The following is a 16,591-nucleotide window of genomic DNA, read 5'->3' on the forward strand; positions in this document are numbered from 1 at the left end:
GTGGGCCCCCTCAAGGAGTCCCTTAGCTCTGGACCCCCAGGGCCTCCACCCCCCGAAGGGGATGATGCAACCCTGTTCCCTAGACCGGAGTGACTCTCGGCCAGCGTAAAACAGGAGCATTTGTTGAGCATTGAACACAGCACAGGAAACTGTCAGGGCCTCAGGCCTGGCCCCACTCAGCACAGCACATCCAAGTCTCCCCTGCATCCAGGTGGGCTCTACCTGCTCCTCCCCTCCAGCCCTGAGCCCCCCTGCTTCTCAGCTGGGCATCTGATATCACCAACCCCAAGCCCTGCCTCTGTCCATTGTCTTCTCTCCAGGTAAACAGGGTCATAAACATCCACTGGCCAGAACCAGCTGTGACTCCTGAGCTGGGCCACCGGGTCACCAGTTACTGGGGTCATCATTCTCCATGCCATTTGGGGTCCCAAGTTCCCTCCCCAGTTCTCTGTAACAAACTCCTTCTCCTATCACCTTGTTAAACCCCTAGCACCTAGGGAAACTGAGTCCCAGCCCCTCTGCATGCAAACCATAGGAAAACCAAGAAAATCCCCCATAGGAAACAAGTTAAAACAAGAAACTCCCCCACTTTGTCACAATCTGCAAACACTGGCATTTTTATCTGTTTGAATAATTAAAGTGGTGCTTTCTGTGCCTTCTTGGCTGCAAAGATTTGAACTGCTTCCTGAAGGTCCACAGTTTGGGCCAGCTCATGCTCTACTGAGATGGTTGCAAGGACAACCAGCATCTCCTGTGCCATTGTAGAGTGTAGATGTGTTTTTATTAACTTCAGCTTGGAGAAGCTGCGTTCTTCACTGGCAACTGTTACAGGAAGTAGTAGAAGTATGCACAGAGCAACAAAAGGATTTGGAAAGAGGGTGGTCATCTTATTTGTGCACATATATTCCAGAACAGCCTTTGGAGTTGATCCTGCTGAAATGTGTCTTGAAAGAACTTTCAGTTCATCACCTAAATCACTCACATCAAATATCGTGCATGTCATCATGTGTCAGTACTGTCTCTAGTGCCCTGCATTGCTGGCGTAGGTCTTCCTCAGGTATAGTGAGGAGTTTTGGAATATCATACAACATCCCAAATATACTGCTGTGTTCCTTGAGATGCATAAAATGTTCTTCAACTGACTGTATTGCACAGTCTATCACCTGGTTAAAGAATTCAACTTTGAATTATTGTATGGGGTCTGTGGCAAATTGCCGGCACTAATATAATGGGTCCCGTGCTTTCTCCTCTTGTGGGGGGGGGTTTCAGGGCACCGTTTCTTGCCCCGATATGGGGTATCAACTGTCCCACTAGTGTCCTAGAGAAGTGGAGTGGAGGAGGAGGGACCCGGGCCCACCCTCTACTCTGGGTCCCAGCCCAGGGGCCCTATGGATAGCAGCAGACCATTTGAACTAGCAATCCTTCCCCTGGGCCACTTCCCTCTCTAGCCCTCTAGCTTGTGGGGCTTCCTGCCCTCTCTCTGCTTGGGCCAAGTTTCTCCCAACCCCTTTTCTCTGTGGAGTCCCTCCGCTCTGCACAAGCCGGGTTTTCCTTTACCTAGGGTCTTGATCTTGTGGCCCGCCACATCACTTCTCCAAACTGCTCTCTGCTCCAACACCAAACCACTTTTCTTCAACCCCTTTTCTCCCTGTCTGACTGAAGCAGTGGTTTTGTATCAGATGATTGCCTTCAGGTGCTCTAATTGGCTTCAGGTGCTCTGTAAGGGAAAGGACTCACCCCTGTGGTGCCTCCTGCTGGTCGTCCATGGAAATTAGCTCTTCCAGCATCCTGGAGCGTCCCCTGCAGGCTGGTGATCTGCCGTACTGCTGGCCCCCATGTCCCTTCCAGGACCCCAGTGTCTGTTTCTCCAGGTTGCTGCCCCCCTGGCAGTACCCCTGCACTCGCGGTCTCCCCACCCGGGGACCCCCACCCACTAGCCCCACCTCGCCTCAGCGTAAGGCTACTGCCAGTCACCATCTAGCCCCACTTCCTGGGACAGACTGCAGTATACACCACTCATCACAGGCAAGGTTGGGTTGGACCCAGAGCCAGCTCCAGGCACTAGCCGACCAAGCACATGCTTGAGGTGGCATCTTGTAAGGGGCAGCCAATCTTCGGGTGGCGAGGAGGCGCTCAAGGTTTAGTTTTGATTTTTGGCTCGGCGGGGCGGCGCTCGAGAGTTTTTTTGTTTGTTTGTTTAGGCCAGGCAGCGCTCGGGGGTTTTTTGTTTCGGTGGGGCAGCTCGGCGCTCGGTGGGGGGTTGTTTCGGCAGGGCAGGGCGGCACTCAGGGGGGTTGTTACAGCGGAGCGACGCAGCGCTCAGGGGGGTTGTTTCGATGGGGTGGTGCTGGGGGGGGTTGTTACAGTGCGGTGGGGCGGCACTTGGGTGTGGTTGTTTCGGCAGGGCAGCGCGGCGTGGTCCTCAGGTGGGTTGTTTCGGCAGGACAGCGCAGTGCTCAGGGGGGTGGTTACAGAAGAGCGGCACTTTTTTTATTTTTTTGCTTGGGGAGGCAAAAAAGTTAGAGCTGACCCTGCTGCCTCTCTCTATAGCTGGGCTGCCCCTCTGCAGCCCCAGTGCTGGTGTTAGGCCCTCAGCTAGGCCCGCAGCCTGAGGCTTTCCTAGACCAGAGCTCCCCAGCTCCTCTAGCCTTCCCCCAGACCTGCTCACAGGCCCCTCTCTCTCTACAAGCAGAGAGAGATTCCTGAGCTTCTGACTGCCCTGACCTTCTTATAAGGCCCAGTTAGTCTGTTTGGGGCGTGGCCCCAGCTGCAGCCACTTCCCCCAGTCAGCCAGGGTTTTGCTCCCTTCCCCAGTCCCAGCCCTCTGCAGAGCTTTTCCAACCCCTTCAGGGCTGGAGCGGGTGCTCACCCCACTTCATGCTCTAATTGGCTTCAGGTGCTCTAATTAATCTATAGCAACCTCTCTTCCCTCTACAGGGAATAAGGCTCTCGTCATCCTGGGGCTTACATATCTCCCCTCTATCACTCTCCTGCTGCCCTCTGGCCATGCTATATCACAGATCTCTTATTGGATTATCCTGTGCCTCGTAATCAAACTGTGTTCTTCTTCGGTGACTCTTGTATTCTTGAATGGGTGGGAAAATAGCTTCAGTTTGAAGTTCCTCTGCCAACTTCTGTGCACTCTTCAGAGTGTTTTGAAATCCCTCATCTGACTGGTAAGACTGTAGTATGACTTTGCTTTGTCTAGTTGTTCCATTGCTCCAGATATATCAAGGTCAACACCTTGGAGTCTCTTGCTTACAATATTTATTTCAAACAGTATGTCATGCCACAACACTAAGCCACACAGAAATTTGAAGTTATGTATGTTTCTGGTGATTCATTTCCCTCTGCCACTGTTCTCCCACGAACAGTTCCTGTCATAGCATTATCCTCCATAATGGCAACTAGGCCATCATCTATCTTCTCAGCTTGGTGTTTGATAGGCTTTATCGCCTCCAGCTGAACTTTTCCATTGTGTGGCACTCCGTGGTTTCAGTGTCAGAGAGGGATGTTCCCGGATGTTGCTTCAAAATTTTGCCATCGATGAGTTGATACAGAGAAAGTACATAAATGCTTTTGAATTACATTAAAAATTCAGCAGCCTCACTAGAAGCTGAGCTGCATTACTGACCACCAAGTCAATGAATGAGAACTGCATGGGACAAAAAAAGCCTGAGGGTTTAACTCTCAGATCCTCGTGTCTGCACTCCTCTGTTCTTTCCTCTCATGTGGCACCATTATCGTGGCCTGACCTCTCCTGCCAGCTATCGCAGTTCCCATATCTTCCAGCTTTTTTAAGAAGCACATTTGTCATACCAGCTCCTGTAGTATCATCCAATGTCAATAAATTCTTAAAAAATGCTCTCTGACAGTCACCATTGCAGGGACATTTCACTAGGTTCTGTTGTTACAAAACGTACCATTGAAGTCATTTTCCATATGGCTGATGTCAGGTGTGCTGTCCAGAATAACAGAGTAACATCTTGCTGACTTGCAGATCTGTCACAATCTTCTGTTTGACTTTTTGCCAGTATGATATCATCTTTGATTGTTTTCAAGGTAGTGGATGTGTGTACATTTCTTGGGTGGTGACTCTTCTTAGATTATCCTGGAAAATACAGCATCAAAACGTCAGCCATCAGCTCCACAATTGTAAAGAAAATTTCCATTGTTTGGCACATACAGCTGATTGAAGTGCCACGCAGTGCTAGGTTTTGGGTAGCAAGCATTCTCACAATGGCAAATGAGCCATTTTTCCAGAACATTTTGCAGTAACAGAGATTCTGATGCCAATCTTCTTTTGAAACTGTCATCTCATGGTGGCCTTTAACCTTAGTCTCATCTCAGCCCTTTCCACCTATGGATGCTCCTGGTGATTCTCCTGCCTTCTCATGGCATGCAAATTTCCAGCCAGATTTTTCCAGTCCTTTGTTTCTGTAGTACCCAATGTGGCTGGAACATCTGACTGGAAGAGCTTGCAACAAAAACAGTATGCAGCAAATTCTGGGTTTTTGAGTACATAAGCCATGGCTCTCCACTTTGTCACCATTGGGGATTTCACGCCAGTCATGTGTTGGATGCGAAACTTCCTATTTTCATTGTCGCTTGGGGAACATGAAGTTTTTCACTTGCTATGGCCCATGCAGTACAAGGGCAGTCCTGGACTCACCTAGATTTAAGGGAACTAAACTCAGCAGCAGCTGTTTCTTACGCCTCCACCAACACTTGTCTCTTGATCTACACTTTTTCTTCAGGAATGTGCCTGGTTACAAACCATTGAGATGGAGATATGGATGCTGCAGTAGCTGCCTTGTCACGTGCACTCTGACTAACTGGAAGATCAGGCATCTCCTCACCACTCACATCCTCTGGGGGCCGGAAGCGCTCAACCGTGAACATTTGTGTCTATGACTTCAGGAGAGCTCCTTCCTGCTTAGATAGAAAAGCTTCCTTTGTTTTCTTCTTTTTCTGAATGTTGTCCAGAGGGGCGTTACTTTCTTCTTTCACTCATGACTGCTGTTCTCGTGCCAGCTTATAAGTGACTCAACACTCAATATAGCAGGCTGGTAGCAGGGCCTGAGCGAGGAAGATATCAGCATCTTAAGGGCCCTAACTGGCTCCTACTACTTCAGCTGACTGCCTGTTCTCCTCAAGTGGGTTCAGGGAAGCAGCAGGAAACAGGAAGCTCCCTGAGAAGCTGGTGTTAATCAGTCCAGGCTCCTGGAGGTGCTAGAGAGGTACATAAGAGGTTCCTCCTCCTCTCTCTTCCTGAAGCTCCTACTGCTTTCTGTTATTCCCTCTCACCTTTTCTCCTGCCTGCCTGTTATGGCTCTTGTGCCCTCCTTCCTCCAGCACAGCACTCCACCATCTCTGTGCATCCAGAGCAGAGAAAATACATATGCACCAGCGGCAGACAATTTTCTACACTCTGGGTCCTAGTGCCCCCCAGTCTGACACCTGAGGCGGCCGCCTCCGTTCGCCTCATGGTAAGGCAAGCCCTGCATTTTATTCACTCTGTCTGAAATTCACCCCATTCAGCGGGCCAATACACAAGGTCTGCACAGGACTCAAGTCTTATTTGGGGTCCTTAAATGAGACATAAGTGACATGAAGGGCTTGGACTGGCCCTCTGCACAGGGATGAATTTCATCCACTAGGCACTAGTTTATGTGTTTCCTTTACCATATTTGAATATGAATCTTTCTGCCTATATTCCCCACATCTTTTGCCAAGTGGCTTATGAGATATTCACATTTAAACCTTCCCAGTGCAGGATATATTTGTGAGCATTAATTAGCTATGCCAGCTGGACAGTAATGGACTAGTGCTATAAATATGGCTGCCTTTGTATGGCATCTCAAAAAGACTTTCTGCAAACATAGTCATTGTATTAGGATTGTGAGTGCAAAAATTTAAATTCTTGTCCAGTCACTTCACGACATTATTATGCTACCACCTGCAGAACCTTTTTTCCAGCTCTTATTCTGTTCAGCTGTTTGAACTAATTGCACGCAAGTGAAGAATCTTTGCCGACAACTAGCTTTATTGTATTTTACCCCTTGTATTTCAGTGAGCTTACTGGTCAACAGGTGTTTCTCAGTTTTGTCACAAGTTTCCATTACAACATCTGTGTGAATAGCATCTGTGCTTTTTGCTCTTATCTGTATGTGCTCTATAAATGTCCAAAGAACCTCCTCCGGAAGCAAACGCTCATAGTATGAAGTGTACTGAGAACATCCCCATTAAATACGTTAAGATTTAGGTTAGAGACAAGTTGTGCGTTGGAAGAATTTATGGTTTTTCTCTACATTTTTCCATAAATAGGGCACCATTTAACATTTGTGCGTGTGACATTACAAGCTGCTGGTGCTGAAATGCACAGGGTTGATCAGTGGAATGACTCCTACAGACTTTGAATCAGATCCTGTAGCTCTAATGCTTTATATTGCCCAGGCAATCCTCCCAATTCCCCACCCAACTTCATTGTGTATAAATGCTTTTTTCCTTCTCTATCACTCTGGTCATGATCGTGACTCAATTTACAAAACTCCTCTCCCCTCAATAACTTAGGGATCATGACACTGGTACTGTTATCAAAGAGAAGAACTGTGCTGCTTTTCTATCTCAGGGTTCCAACCACCAATACACTTTATTTTATTTTTTTAAAATAGTTTTTCAGCTTCCATTTTTAAAAATAGAACGATATCTAGGGTACCTGGGAGGCATTTGGAATGGCTCAATGGCTATCAGTGTAACCTCTCAACCTTGACAGTGGTCCCTTGAAAAAAAACAGAAATGTGACCTCAATAAAAAGCTATAATCCTGTGGTGAAAACAAAATGCAGCACTAAAATGAAGCAGAAAGGAAAAACCACTGAAAAACAGCACAAAGAACCTTCGAGGGAAAAGGCAGTCAGACTCAGCCCACTGAGGTTAGCCAGATGCAAAAAGGTTTGCTAATTCAAGATGAACACCACAAGGCCTAAGCAAAGCATCACCCCATTATTCAGACAACTGCTCTGGCTAAAGCCATAAATACCTGAGGAGCCAGAAAGTTGAGTCATGTTTCAGGAGCTTGGCTTTGAGGTACAGGCCACTTAAACTCATGCATGCACACACAAAAACACAAACAAAGGTAGAAAGCCTCTGGTTTCAATTCTGCCAGAATTTCAGCTCAGCAGGAAACAGCCCCCACAAGCTGAAGGTTTTTGCGGCTGCCAGCACAGAGTAGGTTGATGCAGTTCTAACTCGTTCAGCTACAGAAAGGGAGGAAGATTGAACCCAAAAATGAATCCGGGCACTCACTTAAATCCAGGGGGATCTAACCCAAACGCCTCTGCTGATTGCTGCTGTGGCAGCATGGCATGGAGAGAGTTTCCAAGGCATTTAGATCAAACCCAACACCTTAAAATCAGCACTGTTTCAGCTTGCCCAACCCTCCTCCCCATTATGAATCAACGTGCAGTCCCCAAAACACACAAGTTTCTTCCCCTCACCACCACTCCCCACTAAAGTAACCAACGCAGTTGCCCAATCTGACAATGTTGACCCAACCACCCCATCCATTCCAGCTGGGGGAAATCAACTCAGTTCCTTCCCAACTAACAACCCTCCTCCCCCACTACAGAAACCAATCCACTTCCTCTTAACAGCCCAGTCATGCACCAGCCCAAGTCCTGACTCCCTTCTAGAGGAGGAAAGTCCCTTCATTGTCTACCCAACTCCCCACTCTTTCTGCCTGCCAGCCACCCAATCAAGAAAACACCTCACTGACCTCCCTACGAACAGCAGAATCCCACCTGACCTGAGGGAACCCAGAGCCCACCTCAACCCAAACCTTCCAAACGCTGCCAACTCTAGACCCAAATACAAAGCCAAATGCTAGTCAAAGTGCAATGCCACTCCAGCCCCCATCTCCTCCAGCTGGGGTGACTGCAGGCAAAGTTTTGGGAGCTCCAGCTTTGAGAACAGAAGACAAGACAATCTGAACACAGCAAGGCAGCTAGTTGCCTTCATGTAGCTTCCTTCACTTCTCGATCTCTAACCCATGCACATTTTCCTCTACCCTGGTCTTGCTTGATCAAATAAATCCTGAGCTCGTTTCCACTCCATTCCACCCATTTCCTGCTGGGTACTGCCCATCCTCCTGCCCACATGCTGAGCGGAGGCTGCCTCCCCCCTCAACTCCCCCCAAAAAGGAGAAGTGACATCAGCTTCTCTGCTGCTCAGCAGCACGGTAGAGGAAGCGAACATATCCGCCCTGTGAGGCAGAATCTGCACACTCGTTTCTCAGTTCTCACAATAGCACTAAAGGCAACTGCTCCCAGCACATAAAAAACAGATTTCCTGCCCCACCTCAAATGCAGAGGGGCCAGCAGCAGGGACATGAGGATAAGGGACTGGTCGGCCCCCATGCATGGTACCTGGCATAGCAGACAGAACAAGCTCGGGTCTGTTCATGAAGTGCAAGGCCAGTAGCACAGCCTAAAGGAAGACTTTACACCACCTTTGCACCCTCCAGGTTCTGGGCTGCTGTGGGGGCCAAAATCCACCCTTTCCACACTCCCCCAGTGTAAGTTAGAGCAGCCCCCAGCAGCCTCCCATGCACAGCACAGCAACCAAGAATCCCTGCAGTGCTCAAAACTAGGGATAATGCCCAGCTTGATCAACCTTCTCCTCCACTGTGCCCTCTGATCCTGGGGCCTTGGAGTGAGGGCAGCATAGTGCCACTGATGTCAGCCTCATTCTGCTCCTGCCCTGGGTGGATTGTTCCTCCATCTCTGACAGTAAATCACCAGAGTAGCCAGTGGGCTGGAGCAGGGACCACAATCTGCCCCCTCTGAGCAGGTATGCTTTCATGGTGAAAGCACATTCCTGGGAGTTAGGAGAACTATGTTCTATTCCCGTATACTCGTGGTGTGGCACTGGGAATGACACTTAGGCCACACACCTACACGGGGTTAAAGTTAGTCACTGTCTGGGTTCCCTCCCCACTCTGAACTCTGGGGTACAGATGTGGAGACCCACATGAAAGACCCCCTAAGCTTATTTCTACCAGCTTAGGTTAAAAACTTCCCCAAGGCACAAATTCTTCCTTGCTCGTGGATGGTATCGCTGCCATCACCAACTTAGACAAAGATTCAGGAAAAGGACCACTTGGAGTTCCTGTTTCTTCAAAATATCCTCAAAGTCCCTTCACTTCCTTTCCTGGGGAGGCTTGAGAATAATATACCAACCACATAGGTAACCAAGGTGAGCATAGACCAGACCCTTGGGTTTTTAAGACACTAAACCCCCAATCAGATTCTTAAGAAAAGAACTCTTTTATAAAGAAACAAAGTAAAAGAAGCATATCTGTAAAATCAGGATGGAAGGTAATTTACAGGGTAATAAGATCTATAAACACAGAGGATTCCCCTTTAGGCAAAACTTTAAAATTACAAAACAAAACAAACAAACAAAAAATAGGAATAAACCTCACTCTTAGCATAGGGGACATTCACAAGCTAAAATAAAAGATAATCTAATGCATTTTCTTCCTATTACTTACAATTTGTAATCTTAGATGCTTAGGTCAAGTATGGCTTTAGGAGATATGTTTTCCCTGCCCTGGTTCCTCGCTGACCCAGAGAGAACAACAAAGAGAGACAAAACAAAAACCTTCCTCCACAGATTTGAAAGTATCTTCTTTCCTCATTGGTCCTTTTGGTCAGGTGCCAACCAGGTTATTTGAGCTTCTTAACCCTTTACAGGTAAAGGAAAGATTTTATGCTACCCTTAGCTGTATGTTTATGACACCCCCCCAAATCATTGACAGTGCTGGACAGCCTGTTCCACATTGGCTGTAATTTCTTCCTGGAGCGCTAGGAGAAAACAGAAAGAATAAGACACATGCATGTCTAGATGTGCTACTAATTATATAAAAACTATCCACAGCTACTCACTGAAATGGAACCTCACTTATGGGGAGTGGCTGGAGAGAGGCTTTGACCTGGTCTTGGGCTTTTCCCACTCTTTGGCACATCTCAAAAGAGCAGCCATAAGTAGAAATATCCTTGCCCATTCCCTCCCAGTGGAAGGACTTCCCCAAACGGTCTTCAATCCTGCTTCATATCTCTGGAGAGATGTTGCTACAAACAAAAGCCGTTTACAAAGACTGATGACCCATCCCAGCGGGGGATGTACTCCAGAGACTTGATTTGAACCTGCAGTTTACTCCGTCACTGATACAAGCCTGAACCAAGAACTTTGCCATTACTGTATTTAATTGATTCAATTTAATCAATTCTAGCTCTCATCTATATCTTTTCCCTTTCATGAATAAACCTTTAGATTTTACATTCTAAAGGATTGGCAACAGCATGATTTGTGGGTAAGATCTGACTTGTCTGTTGACCTGGATCTGGGGCTTGGTCCTTTGGGGTCCATTGGGACAACCTTTTTTCTTTTACTGGGGCATTGGTTTTTGTAACCATTCATCCCTATAATGAGTGGCACTGGTGGTGATACTGGGAAACTGGAGTGTCTAAGGGAATTGATTGTCTGACTTGTGATTAACCAGTGGGGTAAAACCAAAATCCTCTCTGTCTGGCTGATTTGGTTTGCCTTAGAGGTGGAAAAACCTCAGCCTTGGGCTGTAACTGCCCTGCTTTAAGCAATTTGTCCCAAACTGGCACTCTTAATTGGGTCCCACCAGAACCAGCATTGTTACAGTGGCATAGTCATGCTAGGATCCACAGAACCAAGTTAATTAAGCTTTGGGTCAGAACCCCATGCTATCCAAATTTGAATTTTGGTAGTGAGAGTTTGGTTGGTTAAAGAGCAATTGCAATGGGTGAGCAAAGAGCATATGAAGGCCTTGACAAAAAAGCCCTGAAAGATTTGTGTTCAGAAGAGGGGATAAACTTTAGAAAGAAAGTTACAAATCAAGAAGTGAGAGATTTGTTAATGGCCAGTGATCAGAAGGCACAGCCCTTACCTGATGCTACAGAAGTTGCAGAAGCAACTGGAATGCAAAAGGCAGCAAATAAACTGCAACTTAAGCATGAACAAAAACTGGCAGAAATTCGAATGAGAGAGAAGCAAGCCCTGGCCCAGCTGAAGAAGGCAGCTCATGAAAGAAAGAAAGAAAGAAAGAAAGAAAGAAGGAAGGAAGGAAGGAAGGAAGGAAGGAGAGGATTCACCAGATGCAACAGCACGTGGCCAGACTTCAACTCCAAGTGGAAAAAGCAAGGGAAGAACAACTGAAATTGTATCCTCTTGAAAGTCCAGTTTCTGACAATATTGTCTTATTCTGACAATAAGAGTTATGTTGTACAACTCTGAGCAGTTGTCTGGGTGTAACCAAATGTAACCCACCCCTACCACCATCTCAGCGTTCCCTCCCCACTCTGAACTCTGGGTTACAGATGAGGGGACCTGCATGAGAGACCCCCTAAGCTTATTCCAACAGCTTAGGTTAAAAACTTCCCCAAGGCACAAATTCTTCTTTGCCCTTGGATGGTATCACTGCCATCACCAAGTTAGACAAAGATTCAGGAAAAGGACCACTTGGAGTTCCTGTTTCCCCAAAATATCCCCAAGTCCCTTCACCCCCTTTCTTGGGGAGGCTTGAGAATAATATACCAACCAAATAGGTAACCAAGGTGGGCACAGACCAGACCCTTGGGTTTTTAGGACACTAAAAAACAATCAGATTCTTAAGAACAGAATTTTACTACAAAAAAAAATGTAAAAGAAGCATCTCTGTAAAATCAGGATGGAAGGTAGTTTTACCAAGTAATAAGATTTATAACACAGAGGATTCCCCACTAGGAAAAACTTTAAAGTTACAAAAAAACAAAAAACAAAAAAAAACCACGGGAATAAACCTCCCTCTTAGCATAGGGAAAACTCACAAGCTAAAATAAAAGATAATCTAATGCATTTTCTTCCTATTACTTACAATTTGTAATCTTAGATGCTTAGGTCAGGTATGGCTCTAGAAGATGTATTTTCCCTGCCCTGGTTCCTCACTGACCCAGAGAAAACAACAAAGAAAGACAACAAAAGTCTTCTCCCCTCATTGGTCCTTTTGGTCAGGTGCCAACCAGGCTATTTGAGCTTCTTAACCCTTTACAGATAAGGGAGGGATTTTATGCTACCCTTAGCTGAATGTTTATGACAGTCACTTAAATCCATCTTCAGACACATGAATAAAGGTGGGCTTATTCTCAGAGCTTGTGAACCTCCACACCTCAGCTTGCTTTTATTGAGGCAGCTGACTCTGGATTTAGGTGACTAACTTTAAAGATTTGAAATGTTTGCCAAAATTACTTACTGCCTGAATTTGCCCATCTGTGAAATAGGGGTAATAATTCTAACTTACCTCAAGGAGGCATTGAGAGTCATACACAATGGCCCAGATACCCAGTGATGTTCAGCCACTAAGTCAAAGCAACTGCATTTAGACCTAGCTTAGCATTTGTAAAGCTACTTGAAATCCTCAGACAGAAAGTGCTGCAAAGCACTCTGTGTAAGAGATACCATCTCACTGATGTTAATCCCTTGAGACATGCTTTAAGAGTATCCTGGAGACAGTAACTTGGAACTAATAGATCATTCATGTGATTAATATGAGATAACTGCGTGCAATTAGCATGTTTCCATAGCTAAAAACCATAGAGAACCATAATTCGACACAGCACTGGTCAAGCTCAAGTACATTTTTTCACTGCTGTACAAAATGTCTGAGTGCTCTGACTTATCTGGGGCAGGAGCACTGGAACAATGTGTATAGTGGGGGTACTGAGAGCCACTGAACCAAACTGTTAACGCTGCATATGATGGAAACCACTTCAAGCACCCCTAGTTCCAGCACTTATGCCCTGGGGGCATTGCACACTGCAACTCAACCCCCCACTGGCACTGCGTGTTCATCATGCAGAGTTGGGGACCTGGCCCATGGTGTCAGCTTCAACAAAAGGCTAAGACACAAGGTAGAAGAGTGGGGACATGTGTGCATATACCAGAGAACAGAGAACTGGGCCCAGCCCTGCGCGTGTGGTTTTCCTGTCTATAAACCACCACAGGGAGGCCTCAAGTAGTAAGAAAAGCTCAGTGTGCACTCCAGGCTAATGGCCTGGATGGGTGTCATTAGGCTTCCAAATTCTGTGCTTGTAGCACTGCTCGCAGGGCCTGATCCTGCACAATTGAAACCAACAGGAGCTTTGTCACTCAGCAGATTTAGGATTAAGCTTTATATTTAAAGCGGTGATTCCTAATTACATTATTCTGCAAATAAATCCATAACAAAGGGCAGATGTTAATGGACACAATTCTTATCTCCTATGAAGGCTAGCAGTGATGTCTTCTACCCCTCTGTAGCCAGCCTTCCATTGCAAGGCACTGCCCTACAAGTCTCTGACTCTAGCCTCAGTCCGTCAGCCCATTGTAAACACCCCCTTGCCTTGGAGCAGTGGCAGTTTGTCCCAGGCACTCTAACCTCCTTAGAGACTTGCCCCGAGTGGCTTTTTGTATCTTATTTGATCTTGTCAATTCAACTGTCCATCGTTACTTCCCAATGACATCGGTAACCATCTTGTTCCCAAGGCTCAGTAGCTTTGCTGCAGATATAGCCCCTAAATGACTGCTATTTCCACCTGCCAACGATACCAGAATAAACGAATGGAAAAAAAATACAGGAATTACAAACAAACAAGATCCAGCTAGCACCAGCTACTGCTGGGGATGGTATTCATGTAACAGATATGTGTATATTTATAGCTTATCACTGCCTCACTTCTATCCTGGTGTTCTGGATTTGTGTCATTAGAGAACTGCTTACGGGCAAAAGACTAACTGAAATTGCTCAAGGGTTTCCCCAGCCTGGGACTTACCTTGGTCTCAGTTATTTCTGTCTAAAATATAAATAGCAACAAGCTTTTTTCCAAGTACTTGTTTCCCCTGTATAAAGAGTGTTTCCCGGCTCCACACTAGCACAGCTCAGATGCACATGGAAATGGAGCGGTTCATGTTCTACTCAGAGAACGGCCCACCCCCACCACGCCAGAGAGAGAGGAAAGAAAAGATGTGCACAAAGAGGAAAGGTAAACCAGAGTTGAGAAGCTGACGTGACACCTTGTCCCAGAGCTCCACCTGGCCATGTGGGGTGGGCCGTAGCTCATCAATACTGCTGGGCTTCCTTCCACAGGGCCAGACCCCCGGAGGTGCCGAACCATGGGAACTGCAGATGCTGAGCACTTCGCAGGATCAGGTCCATAAATAACGAGGCACATCAAAATCCTTTTACAATTACTTTGTATGTCAGTAGCTCCTTTAAACAGAAGATGTCAAAGCATTTTCAGCTGGTGAATTCAGCCCCCTGAAAGGTAGGCAAGCCCTTCGTACAAAAAGGTAAACTGAGGTACAAATGAGTAAGTGACTTTTCCAAAGTGTCATAGAGACTCAGTGGCAAAGGCAGGAATAGAATCCAGGAGTCCTGACTCCCTGTTCGCTCTTCCAGAGATGGAGGGGGAGGGCACAGACTGGTCCCTCCTCTTAATGGTCCCCGATCCAGCAAATCAATTAAGAATGGTCCCCGATCCAGCAAATCAATTAAGAACGGGAGATACTATGGTGATGAGTCCCTCTTAATGGTCCCCGATCCAGCAAACAATTGAGGTCAATGGGGGTATTGACCTCAATAAGACTGGTCACAAGCTTAAGTGCTTTGCTGGATCAGCTCCATGCCTCCTTAGGAACGAACCAACCCCCTCACATCAAGGTGTTTATTTTGCCCACTTTTACAATAAAGAGCAAATGCCCTGGGCCCCATTTCTTTCCCCTTGCCCTCTTTCATTCCAAGGTCAGTGGTTTGAATAGGAGGTGACAAATAATCTTTCATCATCTCAGCGGCTAGTCACATTCACAGCAGCTTCTCAGTGCACAGGCTCCGGCTTGTGCAGAGCATGACTGCCTACCTCCTCATAGGGCAGCCACTATGACCACACCTGCCATCTGTCCTAGTCCCTCTACTTGGTCCCAGTACTGGGACATGGTCCTATCTAATATTCAAAACCATTAGTGGGCATGGCCCAGCTACATCAGTGACTGCATCTCCATTCACCATATTGTGGTACAATCCAACTTACAAAATCAAGGACTAAGTACATGAGAGCTAGAAATAAAGTGCTCAGTCCTCAGCTGTGGGTGATCTCCTCTCATCACAGCCGAGGTGGGAGGGCAGGGAACAAAGGTGGCTCTAAGCCATCTTTATGGGTCCCCAACACTAGGGCCAAATGGGTTCTTTTCTAGCCCCCAGAACCACATAGAACTGAGGGCTGCTCTAAATTGTGCCAGTTGCAACAGCTTCCTTGGTGTTGACCTGACAGATATTCGACTGAGGCCATGGTAAGAGCTAATTATTTAGGAATGTCAGTAAACCTTAAACCAACATTCAACCAGAGAAATCCGAGCAGCCTTAGAGAAATAAAATCTGAAGAAAGAGAAAATGTGCTAGGGTCGTAAGAGATTTCTCAACCACAAAACCCAGAGCAGCATCAGTTTTCATAGTTCATGGATGCTTCTCCCAACAGGTATCAGAGGGGTAGCCATGTTAGTCTGGATCTGTAAAAGCAGCAAAGAGTCCTGTGGCATCTTATAGACTAACAGACGTATTGGAGCATGAGCTTTCGTGGGTGAATACCCACTTTGTCAGATGGATGCGTCCCACGAAAGCTCATGCTCCAATACGTCTGTTAGTCTATAAAGTGCCACAGAACTCTTTGCTGCTCTCCCAACAGGGTCAGTTTTGACCTCAAAAGTGCCTATTTCAATCTCTCTGGCAATGAAGACTTACGGTCAGAAGCACCCTTATAGATTCTTCTTATTCTGCAGATTTGCACGAGATCTAGTCATCAGTCTACCTACCTCCCTGTCTTATCTATCTAATGGTTTTATTAGAATGCCCATCTAAGTACTTCCTACTCAAGTTAGATTTGCAAGGAATATTCTGGTAGAAGGGAATTATCTTCTTCAGCCCTTTCCCTACTCTCTTTCCCACCCCCAGTCACCCCTTACTGGTTACAGAACGAAAGATTTGTCGAAGAGTCTTGCAATGAGCATGAATGTTATGAGGCCCTGGATTTGTCTAATCTCAGGAAGTACATTTCACAGGCAAATCTCTTGTCTGAGAATGCTTTAGGCAAGATCCTGACTCTCACTATGGTTCCTGTGTGGCTCCAGCACAGCTAAGTGGCTTCAGAACCAACTTAGTGAGCTGAGAACCTCCTAGTGTAGGGGATGGGTACCATGCCACTCTTCACACAGCTCCCTGACCAGGAAATGTGGCCTGATGGGAAGGCTAGGTACTCAGATACTATGGTGATGAGCACTTAATAGCTAGTATGAATTACAATGAATGCCCAGATAAACATGATAATTTCCACCCTGTTGCACTCTGTACCTCAAAACAGCACCCTGGAACCTCCATATTCACCCGTCAGGGCCAGCTCCAGGCACCAGCGAAGGAAGCAGGTGCTTGGAGCGGCCAATGGAAAGGGGTGGCACGTCTGGGTCTTCAGCGGCAATTCGGCGGCGGGTCCCTCACT

The sequence above is a fragment of the Chelonoidis abingdonii genome, chromosome 8 (assembly GCF_003597395.2).
Source record: "Chelonoidis abingdonii isolate Lonesome George chromosome 8, CheloAbing_2.0, whole genome shotgun sequence".
Taxonomy (NCBI): Eukaryota; Metazoa; Chordata; order Testudines; family Testudinidae; genus Chelonoidis; species Chelonoidis abingdonii.